Here is an 18011-nt window from a genome sequence, read left to right as displayed (position 1 = left end):
AGCTCTGCATAATTTATCCCAAAATCAACCTTGTGGAAGCATATTTTAAGACCCTGAATGTGCCTGAGTTACAAAAAGTGCCCATCAGCCAAAGAGCATTACCAAAGCCATCCTGTCTATTTTAGGGTCTAAAAAAACAAGGCAGAGTCATTTGTCCACAATCCATCATTGTTCATCCCTGCGAGCAGGAACTCAAGACCAATAGGGCACAGATGTGCACGGAGGCTTCTGTGCTACACGGTCTGCGTCAGGGGCCCTGAGCTTCTGGGGGGGCCGTGAGCTAGAGACAGCAGGAGGGGGCTCAGGTTCAGGCCATTAATATGTCCTCGTGACACAGAACGGCACAGGCACACACTTAATACATATAATTCTGGATTGGAAAAAGAGAATGAGGAGTGGCAGAATCCCAGAGGCAGAGAGTAAATGCCACCGTTACGGCACAGATTAGATCTGGGAGCCCAAGAAACACCGGGACTCCTTGACTATGTATGCATTTGCCTTAAAGAGAAACTGAGCCCCTTTCCACTCTGGGGTCTGTAACCTAGAGGAACGCTGGCACAGCAATGCCAGGACACGGCCAGAGGGATGGTCTTCACAACACGGTTCCAAGGACACACACGGACACCACCCACATGTCCGTGCGGTAGGAAGGATAACCCGGCCGTGATGTCATCCTCCGCCTGGAACTGTAATCTGTAAAGAAAAGGAAGGAACCACAGCCGAACCCGCCGACGTGGACAGATCCCAAAACCATATCGTCATGGGAAAATGTGTGTTCTATGGAAAATGTGTCGATGGAAAGCTCATAGAGGCAAAAGAGAAGAAAATACTGTGAAGGACTATGTAAATACGTGAGGAGACAATGCAGAAGAACAAGGAGGCGAGTAACCCAGAAGCTGACGAAAGACGACACCAGAAAAAAAGGAGGCATTTGGTTGAGGGACAAGAACATCTTAGGATCTTGAGCTTGAGGCGATACACGGCCCATTTTATTACGTTTTAACCTGTACACACTCGTACGGCAGTGCTGAATCACGACGTAGTACACCGGAATGAATATAACACCGTACGTTAACTAACAGAATCAAATAAACAAACCGTACACACTTGTATTTATTCTCTCGTGTGCACAACAAATATCGATTTAGAAGGAAGGAAGAATGCTGTTGAGCACTGACAGTGAGGCGGGAAAAGGCAGAGTGCTCTGCAGTAGGAAAGCTCCAGGATCTACATGCAGTGTGCAAAAATGGAGCATCGTTCCCCAAAGTGTATCCCCTGGAACATGCCCTGGCATGCTTCACCAAAATACGTAAAGAAAGAGCTCCTGGGGAAGGAGAGTCAGGAAAACGTTGCAATGCTGAGCTCTAGCTCAGCCTTTATAAATTCACAACATACGTTCAGCTATGAAAGTTTCTGCAAATGCTGCTGTCAGGAAACATTTTTATTTGGTTCAGCTTGGTATTACACAATCTTATTGACCAGTCCATTAAGTGGAACTGATCACGATCGCTCAGAAAATGTTTGACAACACCCCCACATAAGATTCCAAATCATATACGTTGTACCCTAGCCTAGAGTAGACAAGAGTACCTTATGAAGCATACATCGGATCGTTCCTAGGAATGCTCTAGATCTATCACCTTTTGAAGCACTAGAAAATATCATGTGATTGCTTTGAATAAAAAGAAAAATTATCTGTTGTTTTCTTTATCTAGGATCCTACTGCTGCTGGGGAGGCTACCCCAAAACAACTTATCTTGTAAGCAGTATGTTAAAATCACTAATTCCACCAGGAAGAACAAACATGAATGTATTTGCAGCAAAGGTAATTAGTACTAATACATTTGTTCTGAAAAATTAGGGAAGGAATGATAGCCTTCAGTTCATTACAGATGAGAAATGTTTAAAGAATATCCTGGTGGAATAAACAGAACACTCAGGCCCCTATCTACAGACTGCAGGAACGTGCATGTTTATTGTCAAATGTAAAAAAGCAACTTGACAAATCTTAACACACTCTTACCACTAGATCCAGCAATTGTGGTCCTTGGTATTTACCCAAAGTGGATGAAAACTTATACCCAAACAGAAGCCTGTACATAGATGTTTACAAGAGTTTTGCTCATTGTGGCCAAAACTTAGAAGCAACCAAGACGTCCTTCAGTAGAAGGATGTATAAATAGTTACACCCAGACAATGGAGTGTTACTCAGCACGAAATAGAAATGAGCTATCACACCAAATGAAGTAGAAACCCTAAATTCATATTACTAAGTGAAAGAAGACAATCTGAAAAGGTCACGTACATGACATTTTGGAAAAGGCAAAACTCTGGAGACCATGAAAAGATCAGTAGTTGCCAGGGACTGTTGGGGACAGATGAGCAGGGGAGGACACATAGGACTTTTAGGGCAATGACACTATTCTGTATGATTTTACAATGGTGGATGTGCGTGATTATACATTCGTTCAAACCCACAGAATTTCCAACACCAAGAGCGGACCCTCAACTGTGACCTTCGGGTGATGACGCCACGTCAGTGTGGGCTCATCAGCGTTAACAGATGGACCGCTCTGGAGGGGGTGCTGACTGTCGGGGAGGCTGGGCATGTGTGGGGACAGGACATCCATGGAAATCTCTGTGCTTCCCCCCGTTTTGCTGTGAGCCTAAAACTGTTCTAAAAAACTCCTCAAAAAATGCAGAGTAATGGGAATATGTTGATTCCACTTTATAAACACAAAACAAAGAAAACACCACTCTCCCACTCTCGGTAATAATCTGAGATTATATATATGTAAATAAAAATGTTGTCTAAGTACTCATGAACAAGAAGACAGGTGTGGAAAGATAATACGCCAGGCTGTCTGGATGGGATGGGGGAGTGGGCAGAGAATCTGATTTCATGCATCCTTTCATTGTGTGGTTATCACACATTATAAAATGCACATACTACAGCTAAAAGTAAATATATATATTTGAGAGAGAGATTTCTAAGTGAAAACACTTCTCCAAAGTTAAATTTAAGAAGTAGACATCAGGGGTACCTGGGTGGCTCAGTGGGTTAAGCCTCTGCCTTCAGCTTGGGTCATGATCTCGGGGTCCTGGGATGGAGCCCCACATCAGGCTCTCTGCTCAGCTGGAAGCCTGCTTCCCCCTCTCCCTCTGCCTGCCTCTCTGCCTACTTGTGATTTCTCTCTGTTAAATAAATGAATGAAATCTTCTTAAAAGAAGAAAAAAGAAGAAGGAGGAAAAAGAAGACATCATTGGGATACCCGGTGGCTCAGTCAGTTAAGGGGCTGCCTTTGGCTCAGGTCATGATCCCACCGTGCTTGGGATGGAGTCCCACATCGGGCTCCTTGCTCAGCAGGGAACCTGCTTCTTTCTCTGCCTCTGCCTGCCACTCTGCCTGCCTGTACTCTCGCTCACTCGCTCTCTCTCTCTCTCTGACAAATACATAAATAAAATCTTTATAAAGCAGTAGACATCATCATTTTGTTTCAGAAATTCCACATATGAATAAAATCATATGGTATTTCTCTTCCTCTGAGTTATTTCACTTAGCCTAATACATAAGAGACTATTAACTCTAGGGAACAAGCTGGGGCCGCCGGAGGGGAGGCGGTCGGAGGATGGAGGAGCCGGGTGATGGCATTCAGGAGCCTTTGACACAGGCAGCACTGGGCGTTATTTGCAACTGATGAATCACTACATTCTACCCCCGAAACTAATACTATACCATATGTGAAGTGACTTGAATTTAAATAAAATCTTGAAAGGGAAAAAGAAAAACAAAGAAGCAGAACATCCTCATGGAACAGAGATGGCAGGGACTCAGCCTGGAAGTGAACGTGATCCTCTCTGTCGTTCTGGGGACAGCACAGGGGGGAGGGAACGAAGAATAGCTGGCAGGACAGCTCACCGATGAGGTCGTCCGTCCTTAGCAGGGGCGCTGCCATTGCGGTCAGGCACCTTACAGACTCGATAAACTCCTCCTTCGGCAAGAAAAAAAAGTCTGCACAAATTCATACAGGACACGAGAGCTTCTGAGTGACTGTGCTTCAGGGAAGCCCCACAGGGAACGGCTTAACTCAGCCAGGTGATCAGAAAGCACAAAGGGGTGACCGGTCTAGGACGTGAGGGTTCTTGGAAGCAAGGGGCCTGGTCCTCCTTAGTCAGCTCGGGCCTGAATCGAAAGTTTCTAACAGTCAAGTCTTTCTACGTTTTAACAGAATTCCATCTGGATTTCTAACACATGCTTTCATAGCCCCTCAAGCACACACTTTTCTTGAAAAGTGACCAGGGTCATCACATAGCAGCCCTGCATATGTCTGCCTGTAAAGAAACTGTTCATGTGAGTTCAAAGACCAAACTGAGTGTGGCGGCGCCGGGTGGCTCAAGCATTAAGTGTCTGCCTTCAGCTCACGTCCTGATCCCAGGGGCCTGGGATCGAGCCCCATGGGTGTCCCTGCTCCGTGGGTGGCCTGCTTCTCCTCCTGCTCCCCTGCTGTGCTCCTGCTCTCACTATCTCTCTGCCAAATAAATAAATAAAATCAAGAAAGGAAGGAAGGAAGGAAGGAAACAAAGAAAGAAACAAAGAAAGAGTGGGGGGGAAAGGAGAGGAGAAGGACCCGAGTGAGGAAAGGGTGAGTCTCCCGGCCACTGTGTGCGTCTCAGGGCACATCCCAGGGAGGACTCAGGGCCCCATGCAGGGGTGGCTGGCAAGTAGAGCCCCCCAACGCCCTGTGACACCACTTTCCTGGGCCACCAGCTACCTGCATTACTTTTGAATATGTTTTAACAGAAATCATGGTGTTGGAACTTCTCTTATTTGACCCAGATGTAATTCCCACTAGGAAACTACATCTACTAGGAAAAAAAAAAAAAAATCCATGTATTAAAAATTCAATAATAAAAGTTGTAAAATGTCAGAAACAAATAAGATAATAATAAAAGTGTCCTCTAAGGAGGACCAGACGCTGGTCAGAGCGTATCTCGAGACCCCGAATTCACAAGGAAGGGGAGGCAGTCCCTCTGCCCGCCTCTGTAAAGACAGCACATGGGAGACTCAGATGATGGTTTCCTAAGGTCAGCAAATGAGGCTTCGGAGCCCCCTGCCAGGAGCGTGTCTCCTCTTAAAGCAAGCGATACCACCTGCCTGTAACCCTAGACTATTAACCCACTGAGTAAATGAAGAGAAATGCCCCACCCAACCGAGGAGACACACAAACCCCTTCCGTCCAGCAAGGCGCACTTGGCCTTCCCCTGCTGCCCTTCCTGCAAAGGGTGTGCAGGGCTCAGCAGCCTAGCCCTGAGGAGAGACGCCGAGAGGGGCCGACTGGCACGAATCTAAGTCATAAAGCCCTCCTCACACTCAGAAATCAGCCACAAGAGTCATCAGAGCTTTTAGTCCACTCTATAAAAAAATAAAAAATAGTAATGCCTAGGACAATGAGGCAGAGGGAGAGAATTTGCATTAGCATTTCAACTTCATGTACCCAGGAATCCTTGGGGAAGAAAACAAAGAGAGAGACCAGCAGAGGTCATCCTGCTTCCAAGCTCAACCAGCTCAGCTCCTGCGGGGACGGGCAGAGCCAAGAGCTCGCTGGGCCCCACAGATTCCAGATTTCGGGGCCTGCGCCATTAGCTTCTCGAGGTGCCCAGTGACAGACAGCAGAAAGAGGAGGAGGGAAAAGCAGCAGCCTAACTTGGCTCCTGGTAGTTTGCTCGTCTGGATTCCGGGGCTCAACCGGAGAGTTATTTGGCTGTAATCACAGAAACCCCTCCTGACTGTATTATCATCCAGTTACACAGGGTCTCAGGCACGGTCCCTTTACAGCAGCGCTAAGGCCTCCCGTGTCACCTCCCTGGAGCTCCACGGCAACCGTGGGAGCCATTTGCAGAGCCGAGCAGGGGCCGTTCTTCCTGGGACGAGCACTGGGGCCCTGTTCCGGGCCCTGACGGGGCCCACAGCACGTGCTGATGGCAGCAGAGCAGAGTCTTTATGCTAGCTTCTACAGGTAATGGGACGGTAACCACCAAATTTAAGACTTCATAAAAAATTTCATTCTCGCTGTGAGGGAACCAAGAAACAGAGATAGAAATCTTCTCTCTTTTTTTTCCCCCCGATTGAAAACCTAACAGTAAGACTGGCATAGCAGGATGATGTGTCCAAGGGGCGCCGGGGAGGGACTGAGGACGGCCACCGGCCCATGCAGTGGCCAAGCTTGCAGTTCCCAAGCCAAGTCCTCTTGTCCTTGGAAAACAGCAGGGCAGATGTGGAAACTACTAGGGCGAACTCCAATCAAAATGACATGTCTCAGGTGAAGTCAGGTGCTCAGGGGCTGTGCTGCCTGGGAGTACACGGGGACCCAAGTCGGCGGACACGCCCACTCCCGAGGCTTGCTATGACCCTGGGGTCTCGGCAAAGTTCCCTCAGGAAATTCTACGTGTAAGACTTAATCACCCAGTTTGGGGACATATTTGTTTGGACGACTCATCTGACGGAGCACTCACTGGCAGGAATCACTTTCTTGCATTTATACTTCTTCCAGTTTCCAGATCCATCATTTAAAAATGCAAGGCAGCTCTGACCAAGGGAAGAAGGAAGGATGGGTTTGGTGAGCCCGCGAAGCCCTCCAGCTCCACTAGGGCACTGCAGGACGTGCCTGGTCATGCTGTCAGTTCTGACAAGGGGATGACACGTGCCTTCGACCTCGCGTCCAGAAGCCACCAGGGAAGCGAAGGCCATGCAGAGGCCACCCGATCCCCAGTTCCGCTCTCCTCAAAGCTTCAACCTTCCCTTGCTCTTTTCTCCAACCTACAGAAAATCCTAAGTGAGATCTTCCCATGCAAAGTGACCTCTGATTTTTTTCTTTTATAAAATCCAAACCAAGCCCTAAAACACACGCATCCACACACACATACACACCTATTTGTCCCCAAATCGAAAGACAACTTCACCCTTCTCCTACCTTCTGTGAGTTCAACATCCTGACGCGTTGGTTCTCAAAGCCACTATGCATTGTCGGCTGGCGCAGAGTATAAAACCAAAGATTGCCTCTGGATATTCAAGGGAATTTCAGTGCTTCCGAGAGTTATGCAGTGAGAAGATAAATTTTCAAATACTTCCTTCAGTTAAACACACTTGAGAGAAAAGAAGGTAGGCCAGGCTTCTCGTTGCTAGGTAAGCACGTGGCGCCACCAAAGAGAAACTGTACTAAAGACCAGGAGGCAGATTCTAGCACCGCGCACAAGGAACTAATTTTAATCAACACAGGAGCCCCACAGTCCCCATGACAGGCTACACAAAAACACTGTACATGAAAGTCAGAAGTTTGATCTTATGTCTCTGGAGAATTTGCAAAGCCCTAACAGATACAGAATTAACAAAAATGAAAGTCGGGAGGAACATATAACAAAGTTTATGGAATTAAACGATCACCATGTCACATCTTTGGCAAGTTGAGAGACATATAGGCCATGGGATCATTGCTCCCTAATGATACTCAAATCTGAAGAATTAAATACAACATTAATAAATGATATCTGACTGATGATTGATCCTTCCTTTGGTGAGAAAATTCACATTAAGCTAGTAAGCATTCTTCAAATGGGTACCAAAGAACAATTATAGAAACTTAACTATTTATCTCAATTGCTTGGAAGTTCTCAAAACAAAAACAAAACAAAACAAAACAAAACAAAAATACATCAGTCAGCATAAAAGCTCTAGTATGAAAAGCCTACAGCAAAGATATTTCATTTGGTCTCATGAAGCACTTAAATAAATCAGCCAGAGATGAAAATCCAATATTAACTGTCCAGCATTGTCTCGTCTTGACTTACACAATGTTCTCTCAGGGGGAGTATGGGAAGGAAAAAAGCCCCCAGCATACATGGCTTCCCATTGAAGAGACAACTGCATTCAAGTTCCAGTAACTAGAGTTATGTCAAACCCAGAAAAGCAAAATTCTTCTAGCACACAATGACAAAGATGTTGCCATCCCCAGTTTTAGTTTTTTTCTGTTTTTCCAAAAAGGTGCATCTCAAATACACACGAATAGTTCCATCACCATACTCTTCACCAAAAGTAATCCTTCATAGAATATACTGATCTAATTCTGCTCAGATCTCAAATAAGGCAGGTTTCTAAGAATCCAGCATATACAAGAAGCAAAAGGGAATAAACAGTTTCCTGTGATGAATCAAATGCTTTATAAATTCATCCTTAAAAACTGGGGTCTAGGGACGCCTGGGTGACTCAGTGGGTTAGAGCCTCTGCCTTCGGCTCAGGTCATGGTCCCAGGGTCCTGGGATCAAGCCCCGCGTCGGGCTCTCTGCTCCTCGGGGAGCCTGCTTCCTCCTCTCTCTGCCTGCCTCTCTGCCTACCTGTGATCTCTGTCTGTCAAAGAAATAAATAGAATCTTTAAAAAAAAACAAACCAAAAACAAAAAACTGGGGTCTATGCATGGAATCAAAATTCTTACAAAGGTGACTTATGGTATAAATCAGGGAAAAGCAAACTACAGCATGGGGCAAATCTGGCCCACTCCCTGGTTTTACAAATAAAGTTTTATTGGAACTCACCCGTATTCACAGTTTACATATTTTCTATGGCTACTTCCTGCTTCAATAGCAGAGATGAGTTTTCACAAGAGATAGTATGACTCACAAAGCTGAAAACACTTATTATGTAACTCTCCAAGAAAAAGTTGATAACCACTGCTATAAACTATTCTTCCCATCAACAATTAGGCAGTAAAGTCAGTTGTCTATGAAGGCAATCCCAAAATAAGATACTCATCCACGTTCTCAACGTGTCCAAGAACAAATGCTAATCTGTTGTCCTGCGAAAAGGGAGACAGTAATTCCAGGCCTCCCAAAAGGGACACTGGCTCATGCAGGTGTAAGTAAAAAACGAACTAGGCCAAAATATGGTTTTTGCCTCAGTGGAAGTTGAATTGTTATCTGATACTTCTAGAGACTACTTTTAATTCTCCACAACTTCTGGTGATTTCTAAGGAAGATTCCTGGCTTACTTCATCACATTTGTTGACCTCCCTGTGCTTCTTTCTTCATCTGACAAATGGTGCTGATAACAGTACTTAGGTTTACAGAGATTTTAGGATGATTAAGGTGCTGATTCATGTAAAGCTCTACAATCATGAGCAGCAGAGAAGAACCAATTGGCATAAACTCAAGTTAGCTCAATGAAGACTGGAGAATGAGAGTAGTAGTGTTTTTCTATTTCCACATGAAGGTCCCGAGTGTAATAACAGTTATGGAGGAAAGAGTGTACCTAAAACCAGCCTGCACTTCATGGAGAATAAGACCTGAGATGCCAAGGCTTGCCTTTTACCCAGAAAAAATTAGCATACATTCTGAAGAAAGTATTTAATAAGCAAGGAGTCGGCAGTTGAACCTTGAACAATGTGGGGATGGGGGGCAGTGATGTCCATGCAGAGGGAAGTCTGCGTGGAACTTCCGACCTCCAGAAAACTCACTTACCAAGGACCTGCCATTGACTGGAAGCCTGACCAAAAACAAGAAACAACCAATTAACACATATTTTATATGTTGTATATATTAAATGATGTATTCTTACAGTAAAATAAATTAGAGGAAAGAAAGTGTTAAAAGAAATCAGAAGAGAAAATTAGAGTATGGTATTTATATAAAAGACATTCACATCTAAGTGGACCCATGCAGCTCAAACCCGTGTCGTCCAAGGGTCTGCTATAGTTAGATTAGGGAAAGCAGAGCGTTGGCAATCATAAAAATGAAGAGACAGCGTCAAACTGGACGAGATCTGTAGAAGAACTAAGAAGAGCACGTCAGTAAGTTCCAATTTACTGCAACTTTGACAAGAGGTATCGGCAAGGAATCTTCCACGATTCCTTCACACAGCTATACAACCAGCCCTCCAGTTTACATAGCACATGAACGGATCATGTGTTAGAGCTTCCTAACACTGCTGGGGGGGGGGGGGGGCTGAACACAAGAGAAAAATGTCTAAAGCTCCAAGCATGGAGCCTGGCCCTGTGGCAGACACGTTGGCTTCTTTGTTGTTTGAGCTCTGGTTCTTACTGAGGAAATGCCGCCCAGACTTAGAAGGGGACTTTAGGGAAATTAGCCCATGTCCTGCTTTGCCCTAGTCACGCCCAGACCATCCTCCTCATGGAACACGTGCAGGAACCCAGCACAAGCAATGTCAGATACTGCCTAGCATACACGAGCCTTGCTACATGCGTATATGCAAGAAAACACCAAAGATCACACTTGCTGAAAGAGATGCAATGCTACACAGTCACGAAGCAAATAATTTTCAGAAGACAGAAACCCTGTAAGCGCATAACAGGCAGTGGGTCTTTGCAAGGAGCATTATACAAAATGAGCACTTGTAAAAGGGCAACCTCACAGTGCACCTGTGGCCAAGCCCTTCTCTCATACGAGGGGTTTATTTAAAGTGAGCTGCACCCATGAATGAATAACTTCAAAAATACTGGATCTTTCTGTATATAAGTGTAGAGATTATGCAAACTTGTCAAGAAATAAAGAACAGGCAAGTCTACAGGAGATCCTTGCGTTTTACATGGTATAGAAATATTATTTCTGCTTTAGCAGGGGTTGTTTAAATTTCACGGCGAAGACCAGCCACGTTTCAACGCTTGTCATACGCCTCACACCTTAAGCTGATTTCACTTCGGCAACGTTTTAAAATGTCCTTTCAGTACTAACAAGGTATGTACTCCCATCAAGAAAGCAAGAAGTCAAAAAAGAACTCTGTATGAACCTAAAGTACGAGAGGAAATCATTTCTTTGGCAAGCCACATGCTCTAAGGCGTGGGCACTGGGCTCAGACCACTTCCACAACCAGGAGGGGGTACCCTATTTTCTTATGAGAAGCTGTCCAGAATGTCGGATGGAATCCCTTCCCTTTGCCCACAGCGGTGGAGCCTGCACATGGAATCCCCGGGGCTGAGCCCCAGAGCCTGAACCAGAGAGCCAGAGCCCTTATTCCTTGTCCTTGCAGGAGTTGGAAGCAGAGAAAGCTCCAGAAGTGAAAATGTTCATTAACACCCAGGGACCAAAAAGGAAAGAGCCAGTAACTTATGAACCCACAGGTGAAGCTGTTGGCTCTTTACTATTTTCATGGTGTGAATGAATCACAAGTCTTATTTTAAGGGACTCGGAAGTATCATCAGCAAATTCATGTGACAATATTTACTCTGCTGGGAAGGGGGGGGAAGGCACCATTAAAATGAATTTCTTCACTTACATACTTGGATTCAGGGAGCAAAATAAATCATCAATAAATTTTACCTTCTACTGGAACTTGAGGGCACAAAGCTCACAGCCCAAGACATCCTAATAAAAGGGTAATTTTACATTTGCTTATGCTGCTCAAATGGAGCAGAGCAACCCACATTGGAACAGGCACAGAGATCTCACGCGCAAGATGGGCCGAGGGAAGACAGATCCTATGGAAGGACAGCGTGCTGAACTGTGGCCAAAAGTGGCCTCTTTGGTCCTCACCTATCCCGGCTTCTGGAACCCTCACTTATGGCTTAACTGTCTTACCCCAGGTGAACTTTTCAATATTCACCAAATTCAGGTTCAGGCTCAGGCTGAGAATACACATAAAGTGAATTGAGATTTCCTTTAAATTTTATACTAACTGATTTTTCTGCTGATGCTGTTTCATCTCACTGGTGACAATCTTCAAATTCACATCTCAAACTTATTCTTTAAAGAAACACTTATTTTCAAGTTTCTTCTTTTAATCCACCAAAACAACCAAACAATGAGCACAAGTGGGAAAAAGTTTTCCGTGATTTGCCTCCTTCACTTGAAAGCAACACGTGCTCTGGGACATCGAGATGCTTCCACCTTCTGACTCTGGGAGGCCTGGGGACCGCTCGGAGTTCTCCTTCCAGGGCAGGGAAAGAACCTGTCTTGGAGCGGTGTTCGCTGGGACACCAAGATCGGGGAGAACCATGACATCTTCACCTCTGACCACAGAACACTGACCAATGCGCACTAGGTTTGTGTTTAAGAAAGACTGCTGAGCAACATTTAAAACCAAAACGTCTTCCTTTTCTTGAAATCCCAGAGACAGTTATGACTGGGCAAGAACTGTGTTAAAATGTGTTTTTGATGCGTGCTTTAACATTGGTTAAAGGAACACTAGGGTTCAGGAATGGCAACCTAGAAGTGAGTATGTAAGGCACCACGCGCATTTAGAGCCCCCCAAAGTTCCAGAATGTGCCAAACCACAAATTAGGCAAATAGGAAACAGGAGATCTGCAACTCTACAGTGCAGCGGAATTAAAGTAGCGACTTATTTAATCCTTTGAGAACCCAATGATACAAGGAAAAGAACTATTTTTTTAAAAGAACATATAGAATTGAAAAGCCATACACGACCTTAGAAGTCATCAAACGTAACTGGAGATTTTTAAACAATTCTGTACTCTTCTCATTTGGAATGTGGCATTTAAAAGCAAAATGCCTGCTTTCCAATAGATGGTAGCTTGCTACCATGTCATCCATGATCCACAGCCCTGAGCAATACACCTGAAGTCAGGTGCTGAGACCACCAATGGGTTGGGCAAAGTCCACAAAGACCACAGTAAGACTATGTCACCATCACTGGTGCCCAAAGAACCTGAAATGGTCTTTGGGGTAAATATGGGACAGACACATACAGCGATGGACAGCTGTTGTCATTCAATGAAGAAAATGCGTCATGATCTCGAGATTCTACTGGACGAGCATACAGTGCTATCCAAACGTGCCACGGTGATGGCACACCGCTGCTCCAAGGACAGCTTTGACTTCGAAGTGTGACTGATACAGGGATAAGAGGAGGTAGAGCTAGTAAAGTTAAAAGATGACCGGCTCAAAGACACTCTTTAGTCAGCCTGGGCGTGTTATCTGCTTGAGGGGACAGTGGTCTTGGCAGTTAACATTTCGAGCCAGTATCTCACCCATGAGAAAGCCCCACTAATACCACAAGAGCCCAGAAGGGAGGGTTCCAGTGTGGACACGCCATGACATCTGAGGAGCAGGCGGTCCTTTCGAGTAACACTAAATGGTAACGTGTGCTCTTGAACGCTACTCAAGTTCGCATCACAACGATGAGCCCGAGCAGGCAGCTGCATTGCGGCACCCAGCAGAACTGAACTGGGATCTAGGCCTCCTCACTTCCGAACTGCGTGACCTTGGAGAAATCACCTAACGTCTCTGGTCTTCATCTATGAGAACAATTTAACACTATCCAGTTCAGGGTGTTCCGGTGAGGAGAAAAGGAGGTGCCGAGCAGAATCCGGGCACCTCCCGTTCTGTACGCACAAAACCAAAGTGGCCGGCCACCTTCAGACAGGCTCTGTGGCAGGACAGGAGTGGAACAGGAGAGGTTCGTTTTCTATTCCCTCCCCTCTCTCCCTCCTGCCTTCAGATCTAGGAAAGCTTGGGGGTCAATGGAAGGCATTCAGAAACCCCCAGGGTACACAGCCCACAGGGGGCGCTGTGCAAAACCTCAGGCCTCCCCTCGGAGCTCTCCTCCACCAGCATAGGCCTTGCAAGCACCGGGCAGAGGGCCGTGGAAGGGCTGTCCACGGTTGACACCAGCAGAGTAGATTAGCAGAGCAGACACTGAAATCTGAAAGCAATTTTTATCCCTTCTTGACCTAATTCTGGTCCAAGGTATGGTTCTCCGGCCTGGCACACAACCTGCTGTGCGGCAGGCTCAGAGAGACACGGGTGTTACCAAGAAGGGACTCAGAAAAGCCCCTTAGTCTTCTCCTCCTGCGGGGGAGGTCCGCTCCCCAACAGGTCAGACTTGGACAATGGAAAAGCCCCCACTCACAAGACGAAGGTCAGCAAAACAGTCTCCCTGCTTCTCTCTCAACGTAGCCACCTGAAGGCAGGGAGGGACAGTTACTGACTTAGTGGGGGGCCAAAGCCTTTGAAAGCCTTTGGGTTCCATCAGAGCCCTACTCAAAAGGGGCTGAAGGGTAGAAAGGGGCCAGCCAGAAGCGCAGGGTCCCTCTTCAACTGTCTCCTCATGTTGCTGTCCCTGTGGTAGGATGTAGTAAAGGAAACCTAGAGCCACCTTTGTTCTCTTGAAAAAGAAAACCATTGCACTGCCCACAGATACATCAGATTCACAATGATGCATAATAGAAAACGAGGGATTTCAACTATTCTGTGCGATGTTCAGTTTTTCCAAACCAAATTGTATTCCAGGCCAATAAACCATCTCTGGTCGCTTATCAGGAAGGAAAAGAAATTCGGGGTGGGGAGCGTCCCAGGAGCACAGGCCAGCATTTCAGAAACATAGCTCTGCTTCCCACCAGGAGGAAACACAGCTTTGTTGCCAGGACAAAGGCAGAGCCACAGGCATGGGGTTACACACAGAGGGAGACTCTTTTGCTCAGAAAGTCAGTCCAGAAAGGGGAGCATCAATGCTTGAGCAGAACAGGACAAAGGAAATGATTCAGAAGGCCTCCTCTCAGGTCTTCCAGGCAAAAGATGAGGTCTGGCTAAAGCCCCTTTGCAGGATGTCTTGTTCTTGAAAGAGAAAACAGAAGCATTTGGGTTTTACTGATGTCTCCCCTCCAGGTTCAGGCTAGTCGAGTTGCCTCTCCTTTTGCAGCGGTGGCGTACAGCTGATCTGCGACCACCACTTCGGGGCTGGAGGACAGAACCTGCCATCACAGACACCGGCTCACCTGACAGTCACTCAGGACAATAAAGCACAAGGTTGGAACATCCTTTCCAGAGGGAACCCCACCACGGCTGTGCGCAACAGTCGAGCAGATGATGCTCGCGGCAGCCTCTCAAAGACGGAGGTCCCAGTACTTAGCTAGACAAGGCCCTGACATCAGCAGGGCCTGTGCAGGCGACCTGTTTTCTCTTACCTTGGGATGTGGAGAGAAAGCAGCTTTGACGATTCTATGAATTAGCAATATAGCAAGCCAACTTCACTGACCATAAGCCGGTCCCATCAAAGGGAAGATTACTAGGGGGCACGTGTGTCGATGCTGCAAAGACAGCGCGTCTGCCCAGAGAGAAAGGACGCGTACTCGAAGTCTCAGTGAATTGATCCGTATGAATATGGTGTGTGACCACCTAGTTCAAGACACAGATAATCCACACCACAAGAGGCAGTGTGGCCCAGGCCAAAGACAACCCCCACCTGACATTGGACTTTTTTGCATTCTTGCAACGTCACTGAAATGAAATCCTAGGACTACGACGTGTACTTGGGTGCCTGGCTGCTTCTGCATAACGTTTGTGAAGTTATTCGCCTTGACCCGGTCCTTTCCCCTGCTGGGTGGGACCCTGCTGCAGGAGTAAACCCAGAAAAACGGTATCCCTTCTACAACTGATAAATCCTGGAGTTCTTTCCAGTTTGGAACTCAGGTGGTCAGAACTGTTATGAACATCCTTGTCTGTCTCTGACTGGTACATTCTCGTCTTTTTAAAGGTGGAAACTGGGACTTCATAACTTAACTCAACAAGAGGGTGGGCATCCAGCAAATCTCTGTGAGACACCTGCACGCCAAGAAGAAGGCAAGAGAGGAGAGCTTTGGCTATTTTCTTAGTCATCTCTCTCGTACTTTCTCATCTCTTTAATTCTTAGGGCCTTCTGCTTTCAGGAAATCCCACTTTAAAAGTAGCTATTTCTCCTTTTGGAAGTCCATCTTTTTCAGCAAAAATCTGAATCAAAACCAATTTTACCTAATTGACTCCTACAATGAATCAACTCTCTACCAACTGTAACTCTTTTTCTGCGGAAACTGAACATAATGATTCATCCTAGCCCCTAAAAACATGCATGTGTCTCATCTGTAAAAGACACTAATTATAATGCAGGGGGGAGTGTGCAGGCAGGAAGACGGCATTCATGAGTCCCCGGTCTCCCAGGCCAGCCCCTCGCAGTGTCTGCTTTCAAGGTGAGAACAGGATGGACACAAGGACTCATCAGCCTCACGCATGTGGAACCTCCCTCCATAGGCAAAGTTACAGTGAAACATGTTTTCAACAGTATTTACACTTGTGATGTGAAGACCTGCAAGGTAAACATGGTAGACAAAAGATGACTTACTTCAAAACAGAGGGAGGATACCAGTGACGTGGATAACTGAAAAACAACCAGGAGTCTAGGAGACAACCAGACCCCTAGAGATAGTCTTGACCATACTAAGAAGTTCATTAAGTTCTCGTCTTCCTGTAAGTGGGTTTTCTAACCTGCCACTTACAGTTTTTCTTCCTACAATCACACATCATGGGGATCTCAATAACACTGTCCCTGAAGCCATTTTCTTGGCAGCTCACACGGCCCCCCAGGGCTCTGCTCCGTCCTGCGGTGCATGGTTTTATGTTTATCTGTTTTTACTCAGGGCCCCTAGAAATGTGGCTGTCCATTACCACCGGCACAATTTCAGTATTTCCTGGCAGTCTTATTTACAGTGACATGTTTAAGGGATGGAAGGCAGATTTCGATTTTATGGATTAGCAATAAAGCAAGATTTACAGAAAGCTGGAGAAATACTGGGCATGCAGTGGCAATGGCACATCCCCAGGGGAATTGTCTTGGAGCGATCCATGACGGTGATCCCTTCCACGTGGCATCAAATGTCCCCAAGTCCGACACATTCCCAACATCAGGTCGCTTCCAGGCAGAACAGGGAGTTGTAGGTCTTCAGGCTACGCACGCATCTGCTGCTACATGTCTCCAGCCAGCTCTCACCAGCACCGTGGGCCAGCCAGAGAAGAAAACAGGCTAAAAACTACACTCCAGAATCTGGAGTAAGAAAAGGAGTGAGTAGACAGAGTTTGGAGACCCAGGTTCAGGACTCCCTTCCTGGGCATATCTGGATGCCAGAGGACTGCAGACTTGTATCCATAAGGAGGCTAAGAGGTCAAAGGGGAAGGAGGCGGTTTCAGGAACATTTGGACACGATGCCCCAAGTACCACATAAAGACAAATAAAGCATTACATATAACGAAATTTATAAAGAACAGACACTGTATTACGCACCCTGCTAGACTGAGTTGAGCCCAGTGAACAAGGAACTAGAAATGGCTGGGTCCTGGGCACGGGGCTGGTGCTGCCGCAGGGACTGGGGGGGTGGGTGTGGAGATGGGTGCAGGTGTGTGCATCTGCCGCTCTGCCTGAAGATGTGGTAATGGTACTTTTCCTCTTGTCCTCCCATTTCATCCCCCAAAGCCACTGCCCTTGGATCTACCATTCCTCTGCCCTTTCTTGGGAATTATTCACACTACCAAGTGAGGTCACTTCCAAGAATGTTCAAGAAGAGTGAACTTCAAGCTACAATCCTGAGAAAACTTGGGGAGCTGGGAGACCTGTGGCCAGCTGGCTGCTTGGTCCCAGGCGCAGGCACCAGGGTCTGCCAGAATCAGGGAGGCCAGTGGCCCAGTCGCTTTGAGCTCAGAAGACACACTACCCATTGGTGGACTGGGTGGATTTGCCGAGTGGGTGGGGAAGAGCTCCTTGGGCATCCTAGATCTGTTCCTCCCCAAGTGAGCTCAACTCTGCTCTGTGACAAAAAGGACATACCCTGTGGCGGCTGCAGGCAGGTGGTATGTGTAACAGGGAGGGAGGGGGCGTCTTGATGAGGAGCAGTGGCAGCGTCAGCTCTGGAGTGTTCCTAATGGCCTTGGGCCACCGACCCAGGAGGTGGGGGAGGAAACTCCCACCTCTATCCTCACTACACACAGCGGGCGGGCCTGTCAGTCTCCACTTAGAAATGCTGACCCTGGCTGGACTCCACAGGAAAACACGACCCTGACCCTGGCCTCCCCTAGGCAGCAATCCGCAGGTGAGGGGACAGACGTCTACGGCCCCCCGAGCTCCAGGATTTCAGAGCTACGCCGGGCTAGGCCCACGGGCAAGCAGGCAGCCATCACTCGGCGACCCCGGCGACCCCTCCCTAGAGAAAAACGCCAGGTCCCCCGCCCTCCAGCTGCTCCAGAGGCGG

At 46.9% G+C, this 18011-nt stretch overlaps 1 protein-coding gene across 4 annotated transcripts in view; it reads right to left on the bottom strand.

Annotated features, from left to right (window-relative positions):
• Positions 1-18011, bottom strand: part of DOCK1 (dedicator of cytokinesis 1) — a 489630-nt gene that overhangs the window by 217771 nt on the left and 253848 nt on the right. The gene's annotated exons all lie outside the window — the stretch shown is intronic.

This window comes from Mustela nivalis (assembly GCF_964662115.1).
Source record: "Mustela nivalis genome assembly, chromosome: 2".
Taxonomy (NCBI): domain Eukaryota; kingdom Metazoa; phylum Chordata; class Mammalia; order Carnivora; family Mustelidae; genus Mustela; species Mustela nivalis.
The sequence above is the reverse complement of the archived record's forward strand: the minus strand, read 5'-3'. Positions and strand labels throughout refer to the sequence as shown.